This window comes from Miniopterus schreibersii, assembly GCF_964146895.1.
Source record: "Miniopterus schreibersii genome assembly, chromosome: 2".
NCBI lineage: Eukaryota > Metazoa > Chordata > Mammalia > Chiroptera > Miniopteridae > Miniopterus > Miniopterus schreibersii.
Window position 1 is genome coordinate 115526863 of NC_138102.1, and position 17939 is coordinate 115544801.

A 17939-nucleotide genomic window follows, 5' to 3' on the forward strand; every position below is an offset into this window, starting at 1 on the left:
AAGTGATGCATGTGAATATTGGTAACTCAAGGTGGAACTAAAAAAAGAAGACATGTTAGTTTAAAAGTGGAAGATGAAAGATCTAATAAAGGGAGCGATATGGAAGAACAAAGAAAGTAACTTATGCAATAAGTAGCAGCTGACACGCAGAAAGAAGCCAATAAATATTAGCTGCTATGATAATGAGAGAAAGTAAACAGAAGAAAGGAGAGAAGGGGGCAAGGAGAAAGGCAGAATTGAGGGGGGAGAAAAGTGTGGAGAGAAAGAAGGGCCAAAAAAAGTTGTCTTAAACATGAGCATTACCATTCAAATTCAATTTAATTTGATTATTTTTGCATCTCTCTTTTTAATGTTTTATTTTATAGTAATAGGAATCATCAATAATGTTATGTCTTATTTTATGTGTTTGTTTAATATCTTTAAAAGCCAATATGAAGACCAGCTTATTTGTTTTGGATGCGTTTATTATACTTTATTATAAGATTATTATCATATGCCTTTTATATAAATACAGCTTTGTGCATACTTAAATTTATTAAGTTGTGAAATCCATGCTGATGAGATAAGGGGAAGAGAGTGTGCATTTGATAAACACTCAGAGAGAAGAGGAAGTTCTAAATGATATGTGAGTAAATAAGACATGCCCTGAAGGACCGTTTTGTTGCATAACTCCAAGGGCACCCTTCCGGTTGTGAATCGTCATCTTTTAGCAACGTGCACTGCCCTGCTCCATCTGAAATTCAGCTTCCATTATGGTGTGTGTTTTTTTTTTTGGGGGGGGAATATCACTTGTCATTTTTCTTATAAAAATTAATAATTTTATTAAGTTATACTTTACAAAGAGTAAAATATAACCATCTCAAGTACACATTTTGAAGTTTCGATAAATGTACGCAACCATGTAACTAACACCACATCATGACAGGAAGTTTGCTCACATTAAATAGCACCCTTTTCAGTCAACACCTCTGCCCTCACTCCCATTGCCAGCAAATCGTCACTCTACTTTCTGACAGAATTGTTATTTTTATAAAATTATATTTAAAAATTAAAAAAAAAACAGACTTTGCTTTTGAAAGAGGCAACACAATGATAGATGACTCCTACATTTGAGATGATTTGTCATGCATATACGGTCATATTCTGAAAGGCTAGGTTAGTGGACATAATGAGATATCATGGTATTTACATGTCACAGCAAAAAAAAAAAAAAATAGTAGACATGACCCCTAATGGGATTTTATTTATTTATTTTTGTTTTTTTCTTGTCTTGCTCTTTGTTGCCATTTTTGTTTGTTTAAAAATTTAAGTTTATTCTCTTTTTTTAGGTTACATTTTATTGGGCTGACATTGATTAATAAGACTGTACAAGTTTCAAGTGCACATTTCTATGATACCAGATGTGTATATTGCATTGTGTGCCCACCACCCAAAGTCAAATCATCTCCTGTCACCATATATCGGGCCCCTTCACCCTTTACTAACCCCCACCCCCTTCCCTCTGGCAACCACCATACTATTGTCTGTGTCTATATGTTTTTGTTTGTGTTTCTTGTTTATTCATTTTTTTAATTTCAGTTTTATGTCCCAAATACGCATGAAATCATATGATTCTTGACTTTTTCCATCTGACTTATTTTGCTTAGCATGATATTCTCAAGAGCCATCCATGTTGTTGCAAATGGCAGTGTTTCATCTCCTCTATGGCTGAGCAGTATTCTGTTGCATAAAATGTCTTTATTTTTTATGCCTTTTCCCCTCTCTCTCTTGTGTTTAGACTTGGTCTTCTAACTGGCTAGATATTCTTTTTCTAAAAAAATATTGAGGGAGACCATAATCCAAGTCTACTTCAAGTGATAAAAGTTGTAATGAGATCAGACTCTGGTCAATCTGTGGGCTTCTTACTGAAAGCAATTCCATTAAACTTTTTAAAAATATATAATTGGTGCTTATGTAATTATTTTATTTAGTAAAAATTTCTAAACTTACAAGTTTATTGGCATGGTCCTTATTAATTTAAGTTATAGCCAAAATGTTTCCAGGTATTCTTTTTCATTCAGACCAAAGTGCTCAGTTATAGGAATATGAATGGAATTCTGCTAATTCAGAGAAAGGGCACCCTTTTGGAATACTTCCTCCTGCTATAGGGCCATTACTCTGCAATATCTGTTCTCCTTGGTATTATTCATCTTTTTTTTAAGTCAATTTTATATCATTATATTCTAAGCTTTCTATCATATATATTAAAAAATAGTGATGCATGGACAAACAAGCCATCTTATTTTTAGTGCATATCATATTTTACATGTGCAATTACAATGCTTTCATTTACAATGTGTAAATGTCTATTCTAGGCACTTCGCATTATCTTAATGTCTCCTCACAATCAATCGCGAGGTTGAGTATTAATATCTCCTTTTCACAGATGAGAAAAAGGAGGCATGGAAATAATATACAAGTTGCATAAATTTGCACATATTCAAGTCTGTTTCTGTATCACTGTGAGTGATATCCATACTTTTCTATCACGGCTGATCACATTTATATATGTTAGAAAACTGTGTTACATGATTAACTCTAAGCCCACATGGCAGTTTATGTGAATCATACATGAATAGTAGCTGATAAAGAAATCAGTACTTAGAACTCATAATAATAAGAGGAGGGAAAAAGCAATAAAGTAATATTAATAATAAGATACTGTTTTTTTTCTTTTAAGACATTGATTTCATAAATTTGCACATCAAAAAGGCAATTTGCTTTCTCTAAGTCAGAATCTCAAGAATTTTCACAAACAGATATTATAAAATGAATCAGAGTATTATCTGGCTACAATGACATATCATTTTGAGAAAATAAAAGCATTATTTACCTTGAAAATGTCATCTGGACAAACATTCCTGGGATACGTAATTATTCAAATGGCTATTTTCCTGTTGGAACATTCACCCTTATCTGTGTGATTTGTTTTCATTATCAAGACAGATGAACTACTGCCTTGGCCATATGTTTTCACAAACATTTCAAATTATCTTCTAAAGAACATATATTACAATGATTTTATTATATCATTTTTGTATTTTATGTAAAAAGGTTTATTGAAGCATATATATTCAGAACAGTGCAAACTCTTAGGTGAATAACTCAGTGAATTTTCACAGTGAACACATCTCTCTAAGTGTAACCCTAACAGAAAAGATATTATCTATTTCTCAGTAACTATTTTGTACCTCTTCCTAATTATTATCTCCAGTCAATCCCCAAAATAAATAGATTGGCATCTATTGCTGTAAATTAGGTTTGAATGTTTATGTATGACATCTTTTCTCAACACTGTGCTTAAGACTCTCATCCATGTTATTGTGTATGGCAATAGTTTCATTTTCATTGATGTAGTATATATATTATATTATATTATATTATATTATATTATATTTATTATATTATATTATATTTATTATATTTATTATATTTATTATATTAATTATTTATATTATATTGCATTATATTATATATTATTTATATTATTATTATATTATTATATTATCATATTATATTATTAATTATCTAAATATTTCAAAACATATTTATCCATTTTACTGCAGAGACATTTGGATAGTTTTTAGTTTGGGCTATTGCAAAAAGAACTCATGTAAACAATCTAATGTCCACCTTTCAAAGCCGCATGCACGTACTTTCTGAGTATACAAAGAGTGTAGTTGTTGGGTCATAGGATAAGCACATTTTTTGCTTTAGTATATACTGCCAGTTCTTCAATCTGCATGCACCAATTTGCTAACCTTTAAGCTGTATATGAGTTCCACTTGTTCTACATTCTGCCCAAAACTGGAAAAAATGTTTTAGACATTTTACTTAATATGATGAGCATGTATTTTTCCAGTGAGAAATAATGTTGAGGACTTTCTCATGTGGCATTGTTCACGTGGATATCCTCTGCTATGAAGTGCCTGTACAAATATCTTTGCTGTTAAATATTTTGACTGTTATTTTCTTATTAATATTAACAGTTCATTTATGTTTATTGTAAATGTTATTATAGCATATTTGACATAAATTGAACTACACATATTTAAAGTGTGCGATTTGATTATTTTTGACATATATATACACTCATAAAACCATCAAGACAATCAAGATAATGAACTCATCTGTTAAGCACAAGAGTTTTCTTATGACCCTTGGCTATTCCTCACCCACTTCTACTACCTCTCTTTTCTTGTCTACAGGTAACAACTGATCTGTTTTCTGTCACTATAAATTAGTTTGCCCTTTTAGAGTTTTATCTGAATGAAATCATACAGTATGTGCTCATTTTTTTTTAGCTTCTCTCACTCAGCATAATTACATGGAGTTTCATCTATATCAATGCACATATCAATAGATCATTGTTAGAAGAGAGTTGTTTAATTGGTATAGAGTTTCAGTTTTGCAAGATGCAAAAGTTTTGGACATGATTGCACAATAATGTGAATATCCTTAACACTACAGAACTGTGCACTTAGAAATGGTGGAGGTGATAAATTTTATGTTATGGATTTTAACACAAAAATAAAATAAAATAATAAAATAAAATAAAAAATAAAATAAAATAAAATAAAATTTGGCTCTTAGCTTGAACAACTGGTGAATTTTTCTAAAATGAGGAAGACTGAGAAAAGGTGAGATTTGTAAGGACCTGGCAGAATCAGTTGTTCTCCTTTGGTCATGTTAACTTATATGCATATATGCATTGTCCATGAACACAGACAAGAAGGTGGTGAAGGCCTGGGGTGGGGCAGGAGCTGGGTGGTGGGAGGAAAGGGGTAAAAAAAAGGAGGGACATCTGTAATACTCTCAACAATAAATATTTTAAAATAATAATAAAATGAAATGCTTGTTTGAGAGTCAAGAATTGAGATCAGCCAGCAGACAGAGAATCACCAAAGGTCAGGCTGCTTATATCAATTTTGTAGTAAAAAAGATATTGATAATATACAAAACCATGGACCTGGATGGGAACAACTACAGGGTAAGTGTTGATTGAAAAGAGAAAGGCATTCAGGACAAGTCAAGGAGTATTTCAAAGGCATTATTCAGGCAGAGGGGAGAAGCCAGCAACTGAGCCTGAGATTGAAAGGCATGCAAGTTATGAGAAAAAAATCGTAAGAATGTGGCAGCACTAAAGCCAAGAGAAAACAAAGTTACAAGAAGAAACTATGAGATCTGTTTTAATGGCTTGCTGGGTATGGAACCTCTGTAAGAGTTAATTGAGAAGGAATTGGAAAGTGAGAAAGTAACACTTTTGAGATATTTTCCAATGAAGAAATATGGTGACAAGAAGGAGAAATGGGGCAGTGGGAAAATTTTATCTTTAAATACAGGGACATAATAATGCAAGAGTTTAAACTGAGGAGAATGACTCAGTGCAGAAAAAGTAACTGACGGGAGGAGGGGAATTAGCATGAGAAAGTTCCTTGAACATGGAAAATGGTGCATGGGTGCAGTTCAAAGGACTTTGGCAGATACAGGGGCCAATTGGGGGAGTTAGAAGCTCCTATACAGTGGCTACTGTTTTCTCAGTGATGAAAACTTTAGGCAATTTTAATCATTGTAATTAAGAAGGCTGAAAATAACATAAATAAAGGAAAGATATTTACCTTGTTCACTAATTTAACAAAATTTCTGTCACATAGCAGACACTTAATAGGTAATTCTTAAATGTTAAACATATTCAAACTAAAATTATAAGGAATTATATTTTCAAAGTTTTTTTTTGCAAATTATTTCCAAAATCAGGCCTAGACAGAGATTTTTAGTTTTCTTAATCTATTGCAGTGGCAAATACAAAAAAAAAAAAAAAATCTTCTAAATGTTTGCCCTTATTTCAGATCAGCAAACTAAATCAAATGAATTCTTTTAAAAAAATATATTGGATATATTGTTTTAGAAGAAATGTTTCTAGGACACAGTAGAACATCAGAAGGCCCTACAGTTAAGAATTTACTGTTGTAATTTGTCAAATCGCTTATCCTTTCTGAGCCTTAGTTTTCTCGTGTGTAAAATGGAGAGCAATAGTGCCCTCTTCACTATTTTGAGGAAAGAATTAAAAAATTTTAGTGGAAAATTTTATAAAGGGAGACAATAGTTGACACAGCCCTTAAAAATATTTGACTGATACTATCCTTGAAAAAAAGAGTAGGTAGGGTTTCTTCCCTACACCTTGCCTAAGTAACATAATGAGATTCATCTTCTGTGTCCTTAGAAGAGTGGTATGCAGATCTGTTTGTAGTATTCTGAAATATAATCAAAATCTTTCAATGCGACTGAGATCCACAAATATAAATAAGAAATGTTGTTTTCAAGACTTTAGGTTATTTTAACACAATTAAAGAGCCTTTAAAGGGCTCAGTTATATACAGAAATTTTTACACTTGTAAAATATCTAAATTTTTGCTTCTTGTAGGAGTCGTATCATAAATTGTAATAATTTGTATTTTTTTGAGATTTATACAATCATAATTTGTATAGTCATACATTATTTTATTCTACTTGTTTAACTTGTATAATGAAAAAATAAACTACCAGTATAAAAATGCAAAAAAAAAAAAACCCCACCCAAACTCCTGTGCATTTAATCCATATTTTTCAAGTAGTATCACTGCTGATAAGTGTTAACCAGGCTTTATACATGTGGGAAACAAGGCAAAGATTACATGTAGTTCTAAGATCGATGTACTGCTTAGATCATCATGAGAAGTGATACAATTTGAGACTGTTTTTTGCCGAGGCTTATTTTTTATCTTGTGTTCACATATTCTTGGTAACAGGAATATGCCACTCATAGTTATAATCAGTTAATGCTCCCCTAAAAACTGAATGTTTAAAAATAAGAAAAAAGCCCAGGCTATGTGACCCCTTCGTTGCTCCCATAAAAATTAAAGAATGTGATTGTGTTTGAACCCTTTTGAATGTTTGGGCAAAGGAACAGTGGAATATTTAACGAGATTAAGAACCCCGGCACAGTTGGTGTCAGACTCTAGGGTATGTGTGGGCATTATTGATGTGGCTTCTGCACAGAGATGTGGGATGTTCGCTTGACTTTTATCAAATAGTGAATAAATGAGACTTAATGCTGATAATCGTTAACATATAAGTAATGGACTGAATATTGTTAAATTTAAAAATAAAGATATACAGGTGTCAAGTAAATTTATTTATCAATGTTGTCTTGGTTTTAAATGATTTTTTTTTTGTTGTTGTTCATTTCTCTCGAATCACAGTTTCAGAACCCAAAAGTTTTGACACAGTAGTAGAGCTGGCAGTCACAAATTCATGTTTTTGTTTCTTTGTGTGTGTGTGTTTTAACAATATTAATCTCAGCATTAAATAGAAACAAACAGTAAGTATTGGAAATAGAATTGTAAAATTGGCCTGTTTGGAAAAAGTCTACTAGGGTAACAGTGACTAGATTCAACATGCAAGTGCCATCATGATGAATGTTTACAACACTTTTTTGAGAGCCAATTATACTGTTTTTTGTGCAGGGACTGGAGATCAGCCAGATCAGTTGTATGCACAAAGCTGCTTTGGATCTGTCTTTTCAAACAGGAGCTGCAGAAAACGTTATAGCAAGGCTGAAGCTTTATTCCTCTCTGGTAAGAGAAGCTTTCTTTTTCTTTGCAAGGGTGAGAGTTTGATAAAAAATCCTTTTAAACCGTAATGTGGTCAGGGAGCAGAGAAGCTGTTCTATGTTACAAGTCATAAACTGTTTTCTTTTCTTTTGAACTGTTTTTTTCATAATGCTTTTGGGGTGTATGTTATATAGAAAAATAAAAGTGAAGCAGTAAGTCATATTGCACATATTAAATTTGTATTGGAGGTAAGGGAGTATTAAACTACTCTTCTGTTGAATGAAATGTGGTGTTGTTTTATGTTTTATACTGTAGAACTCCTGGTCAAGATGAAGGGGGGGAAAGTCAGTATTCTGATCCATGACTGAGAGGGAAACCATATGTTTAGTTGTCCCCTGACCAGTGATGTTATTACTGCCCAGCAGCTCATCTCCATAAAGCTTCAAGAACCCAACCAAATTTTGCCTTTGAGTTTACCTGTAGATATTTCCTATTACTCTAAAGTCTTTTTCATTTTAAAAATTGGAAAAGCTGGAAATAGCAGTTCTGGGTGAGTTTGCCTGCATATGGGTTTTGTCACTTTAGCTCCAAATAATGTAACAGTACACATATACACAAAATATAACATTTTGGTTCTTGCAAAAATTTCTTCAACCTCTAATGTGCTTCAATATTCAATATTACCACAAAAATCTCTACCTGTTATAAACTCTACCTAAATTTATGTATGTCTAAAATGGCAAGAAAATGGTTGCAGATATGTCTACACACACTTAGATATTTATACACATGTGTAAGTATATGCAAATATTTGACATGCACAAAATTAATTTTACATAATGGCAGATTTGCACATTCAGCACTGTAATTCCTATAGAAACTTATCATTTTTAGTTTGCATTTATATAACCGTTCATTTTCTTTGTAAGCCTTTGTTTAGAAAACAACGATGTAAATATCAAAAATACTTTACAACCAATCAGCTGCATTTAAAGCTAAATCTATCTTTTAAAGTAAAGTTTTTAAAGTCAACTTTCTTTAGCTCAATTTCTTTAGTAAACTTTCAGTAGCTCAATTATGTGTTTTTTAATATATGTGTAGTATATGTATGTGTGTGTGTGTGTGTGTGTGTGTGTGTGTGTGTGTGTGTAAATCTGTGTAGGGATTTACCCCAGAGTAGAATTCTCAGCTTCAAAGGTATAAGCAACTCACAATGTCAGTTTAATAGGTCACTAATAAATATTCATGTTCATTTGATCACTTCAGTAGTCTTTATTGACTATATACCTTGCTAAATTTTTTCAAGAAGAGGAAGCATATAACATAAAAGAGATGGAACATATAGTATCTGTACAGATTTAATGACCGTTCAACAATGTGTTTGAAAGTAACTAATTTATATTGAGGTTTTGGCTAAGGACATATAGATAAGAATATTTTACAGAGTCAATAAGAATCAGGGACAAAAATGAATGCAATGAGAATTACTTTTTAAATTTAAAAATAGCCACCATTTTATACATGAGTCTGAAAAACTGTAACAATGCCATCTTTTTCCTGTAACCTTCCTTTGAATTATATGTACATTTAATACAAACCATTTTATTTTTTATTTATCTTTATTTTTGAAAGTATTACAGATGTCCCCTTTTTTCTCCATTGATCTCTCCATTCCACATCTGCACCCCCCCCCCCAAGGCCTTCACCACACCATGGTTTGTGTCCATGGGTTATGCATATATACATATAGTTCTTTGATTAATCTCTCCCCACTGACTCCCTCACCCCCGCCTTCCCTCTGAGATTCCACAGTCTGTTCCATGCTTCTATAATACAGCCCGTTTTAAATGCTTCAACTGTGAACATTGTACTGAAATAACTAGAACGACAGCCCTGCCTCTGTAAAGGATTCTGGTCTGAAGGTGAGCTGGGGAAAAATTTTTAAAAATCAGTTAACATTATGTAGTTCCTGTTCTCTTAGAGTGTGTTGCCCTTAGGCACATGCAGCAGGCAACAGTAGCCAAGTGCAGATTCCCTTAGCTTCTAACTTCCCAAATTCCAAAGTCAATTCCAGATGGGCGGAACATATATATACACACAGGATGGGGCAAAAGTAGGATTACAACTGCTAGTGTGGAAAATAACACAGTTATTAATAAATCATAATACAAGAACAAATTGTTTCTGTGTACTCACAACTATAAGTCTACTTTTGCCACACCTGTATATATAATTATTTTTGCCTTTAGAAACTGCAATTATTATCACACATACACTTACACACACACACACACACACAATTTGAGATGATAGAAAAGAGCCGCAAATGTGACACCTCTGACCCGCAGTGAGTATGGCACAGCAGGCTGTCCCAGGATTTTTTACTTTCAAGCCTTTATTTTTGCTACTGATGCTGAGAACACTGTTTTTTCTATTGTCTCATGTCCAGGTTCTATCTGTCTTTTATGGCTCAGAGCAGAGGCCCCTTTATACAGAGATGTCTTCCCAGCAAACTGCATGCTCACTCTGGGTAAAATTATCTCTTCCATATTGGAGCATTCTTGCACTTTATTTTTGTAGAAAAAAAAGGACTGAAATTTATGAACAGCAATAAGTTACCTTTGGCAAATTTTTTTTCCTTCCAGGCATTGTTTGAGAAGTTTGCTTTTTAGAAAATTATTGTTTTTATTACTCTGCAAATTTCCTTTGCCCTCTTGGTATTCTTACAGCTGCTAATCTTGCCTTTCATTTCATTGAGAAAATAAAAATCATATGGCCAGTTCTTCCATGTTCTTATTATACTGCTTTTTTAAAACTTTATGTTTATTGTTGACACTATTACAAAAGTCCTCATTCTCCCCCCCTTTGCCCACTTCCCTCCGGCCTGCACCCCCACTTGCACCCCGCACCCCCTTCCCTCTGGCCATCACCACACTTGTCTGGGCCTGTGGGTTATGCATTTATGTTCTCTGGCTAATCTCTTCGCCTTCTTTCATCCAGTCCCCCCACCCACCCCAACGCTGTCAGTCTGTTGCATGTATCCACGCCTCTGGTTCTATCCCTCATGTTCTTCTTCCTCCAAGTCTAAAAAACTTAACTTAATCTTTACCTATCACTCTCTTCCTTCCACCTTTTGTGGTGGGAGGAAGCACACATACTTTTATTAATGCTCAGTCTATGCTTTTGAACTCTCAGGCATTTGCCTTAATCTGTCGAGTCTTCTTTATTCCTAATCTCCAATTCTATTTTCTCCATTAAGTCCTTTCCATTGGAGGCCCTCTGTGTTAACTTCATGTATCTCCAATCCATGGCTGGACCCGCCTGTTCCCCTCTAGATGCATCTATATTCTTCTGCTGCTCTGCACAAACTTCTCAGAGTTGATTTTTCCATATAACATTTCCATGACCTTATTTCCAATTCTCTCCAATCTTACTATACTTTCATGACTCTTCCAGGCTTTCTGAAGTAGGCACTTGGCTTTCGAGTTCATAAATCCATTGTAAACTTTTCGGTTATCATCAGGACTCCTCACAGCAAATAAGGGTTAACTATTTACTATTCTCGAAAACATTTCACCTTTACTTCCTTAATTTTTTTAAACATCACAAATATACATCTACTATACATATAACATATGTGTATTATATTATATCTGCTCTATGATGTATGTGTGTATTTAAAAGAGAGAGATAAATGCTTGACATAACTCATGTGGAAAATACTTTAAGCCTAAAGAGTAAAATAATAGAAGAAACACTTCCAGAGCAGACTTCATTGCAAAATATCATCATATTACATTTAGGCTTAATAATCCTTTAACAAATTTATATACACTGTATTGCTCTCTCTAGTTTCCTGTATTTTCTTCGTATTTTAAACTTTTCCATATAAATAAATTATCACAAATGTAAGGCTCAGTCTATTTATCTGTAAAAAAAATGGGTGCCTTATCTATTTACCTAAAGATATGCTATGGGTAAAATATAAGATTTCAGCAGAGTAGGAATAGAAGGAAACTTTCTTAACTGAATAAAGAACTTGTTTTTAAAGTACAGCTAACATTATTCTTAACGGTGATAAACCAAAAAATTTCTCACTAAGATCAGGTAAAAGACAAGGATGTCCCCTCTTACAACTCATGAAATTTGAAATTAAAAACCACATCTAATGGACACTTGATCTTGGACTTCCCAGCCTGTAGATTTGTGAGCAATAAATATCTATTGTTTATGAACCACCCAGTCTATGGTGTTTTGTTGTAGTAGCCTAAAAATAACGAGACTATTATGCAAATATACAAAAATTGTTAAAACTTAATGATAAATATAACTGCTCAATAAAAAATGGGCAATATAACTGAACAAAAACCTCACCAGAAAAGATACATAGAGGGCAAATAGTCATATGAAAAGGTATAGAACATCGTATATCATAGGAAAATACATATTAAAACAAGATACCACTACACAAATATTTGAATGGCCTACATCTGAAACACTGCCAACACCAAATGCTGTGGAACAAAAGAAACAATTATTTATTGCTGTTGGAATTACAAAATGGTATGGTCACTTTAGAAGACAGTTTAGCAATTTCTTATAAAACTAAGCATACCTTTACCATGTAAGTCAGCAATTGTGTTTCTTGGCCTTTAATTTACCCAAATGACTTAAAACTTACATCCTCACAAAACCAGTACACAGACACCTATAACATGTTTATTTATAATTTCTAAAACTTGAACCCAACCAATATGTCCTTCAGTTAGGTAAATGAATATGAAAACTGTGATATATCTGGACAATAGAATAATATTTAGTGCTAACAAGGAATTAATTTTCAGACCATGAAAAGATGTGGAGGTGCCTTAACATCATATTATTGTACTAAGTGGAAGAAGCCAAGCTGAAAAGGTTACAATGAGTATGATTTTAACTATCACAGTCCAGAAAACTGTGATGACAGTTAAAAGATTAGTGGTTGCCAGGAATTAGAATGGAGGGAAGAATGAATGTGCAGAGCATAAAGGTTTTTAGAGCAGTGAAAGTACTTTTTAAAATTTTTGTTCAAAATATTACAGATGTCCCTTTTTCTCCCCATTGACCCCTTCGACCCTGCACCTGCTCCCTTCTCCAGTCCCTCAGCACACCATTGTTTGTGTCCTTGGGTTGTACATATGTGCATATAAGTTCTTTGGTTAATCTCTGCCCCTCCACCCACCCATCCCCATCCATCCCTCTGAGATATATCAGTCCGATCCATGTTTCCATGTCATTGAATCATTTCTGTTCATCAGATTATTAATTTCTTTAGATTCCACATATGAGTGAGATCATGTGATGTTTGTCTTTCTCTGCCTGGCTTATTTCACTTAGCATAATATTCTCTAGGTCCATCCATACTGTCCCAAAGGGTACAAGATCCTTCTTGCAGTCCCATATGTTTATTTTTTCTTTTGTTTCTCTTGCCCTAGGAGATGTATCAGTGAAAATTCACTACATGAAATGTCTGTGACTTTACTGTCTATGTTTCTTCCAGAATTTTTATGGTTTCATGACTTACAGTTAAGTCTTTTATCCATTTTGAATTTATTTTTGTGTATGGTGAAAGTTGGTGGTCTAGTTTCCTTTTTTTGCATGTAGCTGTCCAATTTTCCCAGCACCATTTATTGAAGAGACTGTCCTTACTCCATTGGATACTCTTGCCTCCTTTGTCAAATATTAACTGACCATAATGGCTTGGGTCTATTTCTGGGGTCTCTTTTCTGTTCCATTGATCTATATGTCTGGAATTGTACCAATACCAGGCTGTTTTGATGACAACAGCTTCGTGGTAGATACATATCATTACACATTTGTTAAAACACATACAAGGTAAAAGGGAAAACTATGAAATTGTAAATATAGAAGTCTTTGTAAATTTAAAATTTATACAAATGTGCTGTTTCTCTCAAAATGATGCATTGGGTTTAAAAACTTCAATAAAGCATTGTGATATATATGCATATATAAAGATTAAATTATTGCATCTATTTTATTTTATGTTCTTGCAAAGTCCACATTTTTAATACTGTCATTGAGATTCCTCAAGTTCACAATGAATGGGATGCTACAAATCATGTAACTCAGCTCCCGAACTTTATTCTCTTATCTGATTGTTATAATCAATGGCACAGAGGTGCAAAATGCTTAGCTATAATTAGAGTTGTGCCCTACATTTATCTAGTGAAGTTAGCTAATTCTGAAAAAAAAAAAAAAATTAAATCTCATTGGATCTGTGAGTTAGCTATAGCCACAAACTAAATAGACTTCCTAAAGGGAAAAAAATACCTTATTTAAAGAACATGGTAGCCTATTTTCCTATATCATTGAATTTCATTCCTTAAATCAAGATGGGACTTTGTTCAAATGAACTCCTAAATGTTTGAAGTGAGAGGAACGTTTCTAAGCCCTAGGGCCTGCACCATTACTTGCAAATGAAAAGAGGCTCCAGAATACACCAAGGTCTCCTGGAGCAATTTGAGAAACAATGACCTGGGATTTTGTTTTATGGAATATATGAAAAAAGCTTTACCTTTACATAATGCCAGTATGTATTAAATGATAAGAAAAGTTTTGTGTTCATACACATTTGTGAAATATTGGGTTAAACACATTACTTTAAGACTTTTGATAGTCTTTGGGATTCTAATATGTACTGTTTATTCTCAAGGAGAAATATTTTAAAATATGTAACCAGCTCTTTAGCCCAATTTAGCTCAAATAACTTTTTTTTCATAGAGCATATCCTAAGAATAGTGCTTTAAGTAACACACTTTGGCTACTTAGACTTTGGAAAATAGGCTTAAATTCATGCTTAATGATACTAACTTCTGAAAATGTACATATGTGAACATTCATCCTAGTCCCAAAAGTAGTAAGGATACATACAGCTGATATATCTGATCATGTTACACACGTTCTTAAGAATTCTACAGTCATTTCTCTCTGCTCTTGGAATGAAATCAAAATTCTTCAATGTAGACTCCAATATCCTGCTTGATCTTGCTTTGACCATTTCTCTCATTTCATCTATAACATTTCTCCATACTTGTCCCCCAGTGGGGGGAGGGGGGACAGCTGATCAATGACTCTCTCATCACTAATGTTTCTATCTCTCTCTCTCCCTCTCCCTTCTTCTCTCTGAAATCAATAAAGACATATTAAAAAAAAGAGAGAGATGAGCAAAGGTGACTCTTCAAGCATACAAGTTATTCTGGATCTCAAATACACGAGATTTGAGATGAGTCAGTGTTTCTTAGAAATAAATATGTTTATAAAGAATAAATAAACTTGAATTTATGAAAACTGTTCTCATTTATTCCTTTTAATTCTAGCCACTAGAATTAATTTTCCTTTTAGGCAAAGCTAGTGGCTAAGGCCATGAAGTCCTATCTTTGACAATGTTTGCTTTAGTTCTGCCATCACTCCTTACTATTTGTGAATTTAGGCAAGAAATAAAAACGTTCTCATTAATATAACGCACATGACATTCCAGTCTCCATATGATGATGACAACTGAATAAGAAAACACATATATAACACTTATAAGAATGCTTAGCATATATAACTCTGAACAAGTTAGTCATTACTATTTTTAAATATCTGTATACTTTTCTGAAGTATCAATTGTTTAAATAATAATGTTCACAGGCAGCCCTGCTGTCTTCCACTTTTAATATCACTGCTAGGTTACCATTGCATGAAACTTTTTTGCCACCCCAATTTTAATAACCATCGTTCTCTCTGTAGTCCGTCTATAAATATTGATACACTAATTTTCTCCATCACATATGACTGACACTATGCCGTATAATCAAATGTCAAGTTCTACAATTTCTTGTTCTCAAAATTTCTCACACCTTACTCATTTTTTTAATTTCTATTAACTTACAACTGATTTACACCTTTTAAAAAACTTCTTTCTATATTGTTGAAAACTCACTAATCTATACTCCTTGTTTTTAGTATTTGTCCATGGATATAGGGGAGGGAGAGGATGCATATGTTCTAGTAATAACCTAATTTATCCCTACTATCTAAAGAAATGCTAAGAAATTTTATTATATTATTATTATATTAATATAAAAGAAGCTACATATCAATGATATCAAGGCTATAATTAACCAAAGAACATATAGGCATATATTTATAGCCCATGGACACAGACAATAGTGTGGTAAAGGCCTGGGGTGGGGTGGGGTCTGGGTGGAGGGGGGTAAGAGAGGATGGGGAACATCTCTAATACTGTCAATAATAAAAAACCACTATAACAAACTAAAAACCTTATGTGAAAAAATTAAGAAAAGTAATGTTAATAGGTTGGACAGAATGAAATTATTTTTTATTACTGTAATAATCACTCATGCAGTGAAAAAAATTGTTTTGTCCACATATGCTGCAAATATTTTTCCAGGGTTTCCTTTACATCTTCAATTCACATAAAGTGCATTGAAGTATGAATTATAAAATACTAAAAATTTTCCCCAATAAGAGTAATATAGTTATATCAATCTAATTCAATTTTTGTTTTGGGAGGTATTTTTTTAGACCTGATTAGAAAGGGTATTTCTGACTTTAGTAAACAACTTTTGGACATTTGTGTCATTTTGTGATTTTCCTTTATCACTTTTAAGTCATCTTGAATTTATTTTGCTAAACTTTTTGAAGTAAAGAGTAATCCGCTTCCAAAGATTAAATGTTTTCTCACAAACACTTATCTTCTTCTATGGAATATATTTTACCTCCTAGATGTTAATCAGAGAAAAAAATTAATTGAGAAACTACGCTTTAGTAAAGTAGTATATTTTCAAATAACAGAATAATTTGTAAGATAGCCCTTGCATGCAAAGAGTTGTATACTTGAGTTTATATACTTATTAACTTTATAATGGAATTAACATAGGGCTTTTTCTACTAACAAAGTGACATTTATTCTGATATATAATTAGCTTATTTATGTTATCTTAACCATATATGTTTTCATACTGTGATTTGTCTTTTTGTTTACCTTCTCTTTACATATTTTGATAAATTTACATTTTCTATTAAGTATACTTATCCCAGTACATTAAGAGTTCTAGTTTATGTTGTGATAAATTCTAGAGGGTAGAGGAAATAAGCCATTTTAAATATTATTTCTATTTCATCAACTTCTTGACTACAAAATAAAACTCACACAAACATATACACTCACTAACATTTCATTGTAGAATGTATAAAGTAGAGATTTTTCAGGATTTGCTTTTCAGTTGTCTAAATTTCATAATTATTATCTACATATGCTCTGCTTAAAGAAAAACATTACTATATTTATATATTGGTGCTAAGTTAACATGTAAAGCTTTAAACACATAGTTTTGGAAAATATTTTCAAGGTTTTTTGAAAAGAAACAAGGAAGGCTTTCATATTTATAAAAGACCTTGAGGGAGTTTTGTATCAGAGAATGGAAAATGCTAACTACAAGCTAAAGAGAATCTGAAGTAGAATAAAAATGGATGGTGTCAGATCCTTCACCAGAAATTGAACAGTGACACCCTGAAGTCTATAAGGTGAAATGAAGTGGCACCAGTAATGTGTATGGAATATTATTTTCACAATGCATGCAGCTTGAAGTTGCCCTAGGTGAGAGCAACTTTAGAAAAGAGCTACGTTTGTTAGTTTGTTTTCTCCCCCAAATACCTAAATAACACTGGTGTAAATAATTTTCTATATCTTAATTGGTTGTTTTAATGAGAAAAATCTTAGAAATATTTGAAACATTAAGATGAAAATTCATAGTCATAAATGTTTAGGGGTTATATTCACATTTTTAAAAACACATCTTTTAGTTTCCAACGTGAATTCAATAGAATCAAATATAACCCCAAGCTCCATGGAACATGTTTTGAAACCCCCTATAATACTGGTATGCCAGAGGGATGAAGTGTTTTCATGACCAGTTAGATAAAGGAAAGAAGCGTTCAAAAGGACAACTGGAGGTCAGGCTGTGGGCAGCTTTCACTAAGAGCTGAAACTGGAAGTTCTCCTGGTAGTCACTTTGGGTACTGAACTAAATAAAGCCTGAGAAGGGCCCATGCCCCAGGCAGAGAACCTTGGGAATAGATATAAGACCTTAGTACCTATACTAGGTCACGTCTTTCACTCTCACTTATTTTGTAATCTTGATAAAATTACTTAAATTCACTGGATCTCAGTTTATTGAAATGAAAAATATGAAGAATCATTATTGTCTCACAGGTTATGCCAGTGATGGTGTACAAGGTCTT

General features: G+C 32.9%; 1 protein-coding gene across 1 annotated transcript in view; it reads left to right on the forward strand.

The window, feature by feature from the left end:
* The window catches only part of MGAT4C (MGAT4 family member C), a 670943-nt gene that overhangs the window by 286200 nt on the left and 366804 nt on the right, over positions 1–17939 (forward strand). The window contains exon 3 of the mRNA XM_081130739.1: positions 7545–7655. The gene's annotated coding sequence lies outside the window, so the exon portion shown is untranslated. The remainder of the gene's footprint in view (positions 1–7544; positions 7656–17939) is intronic.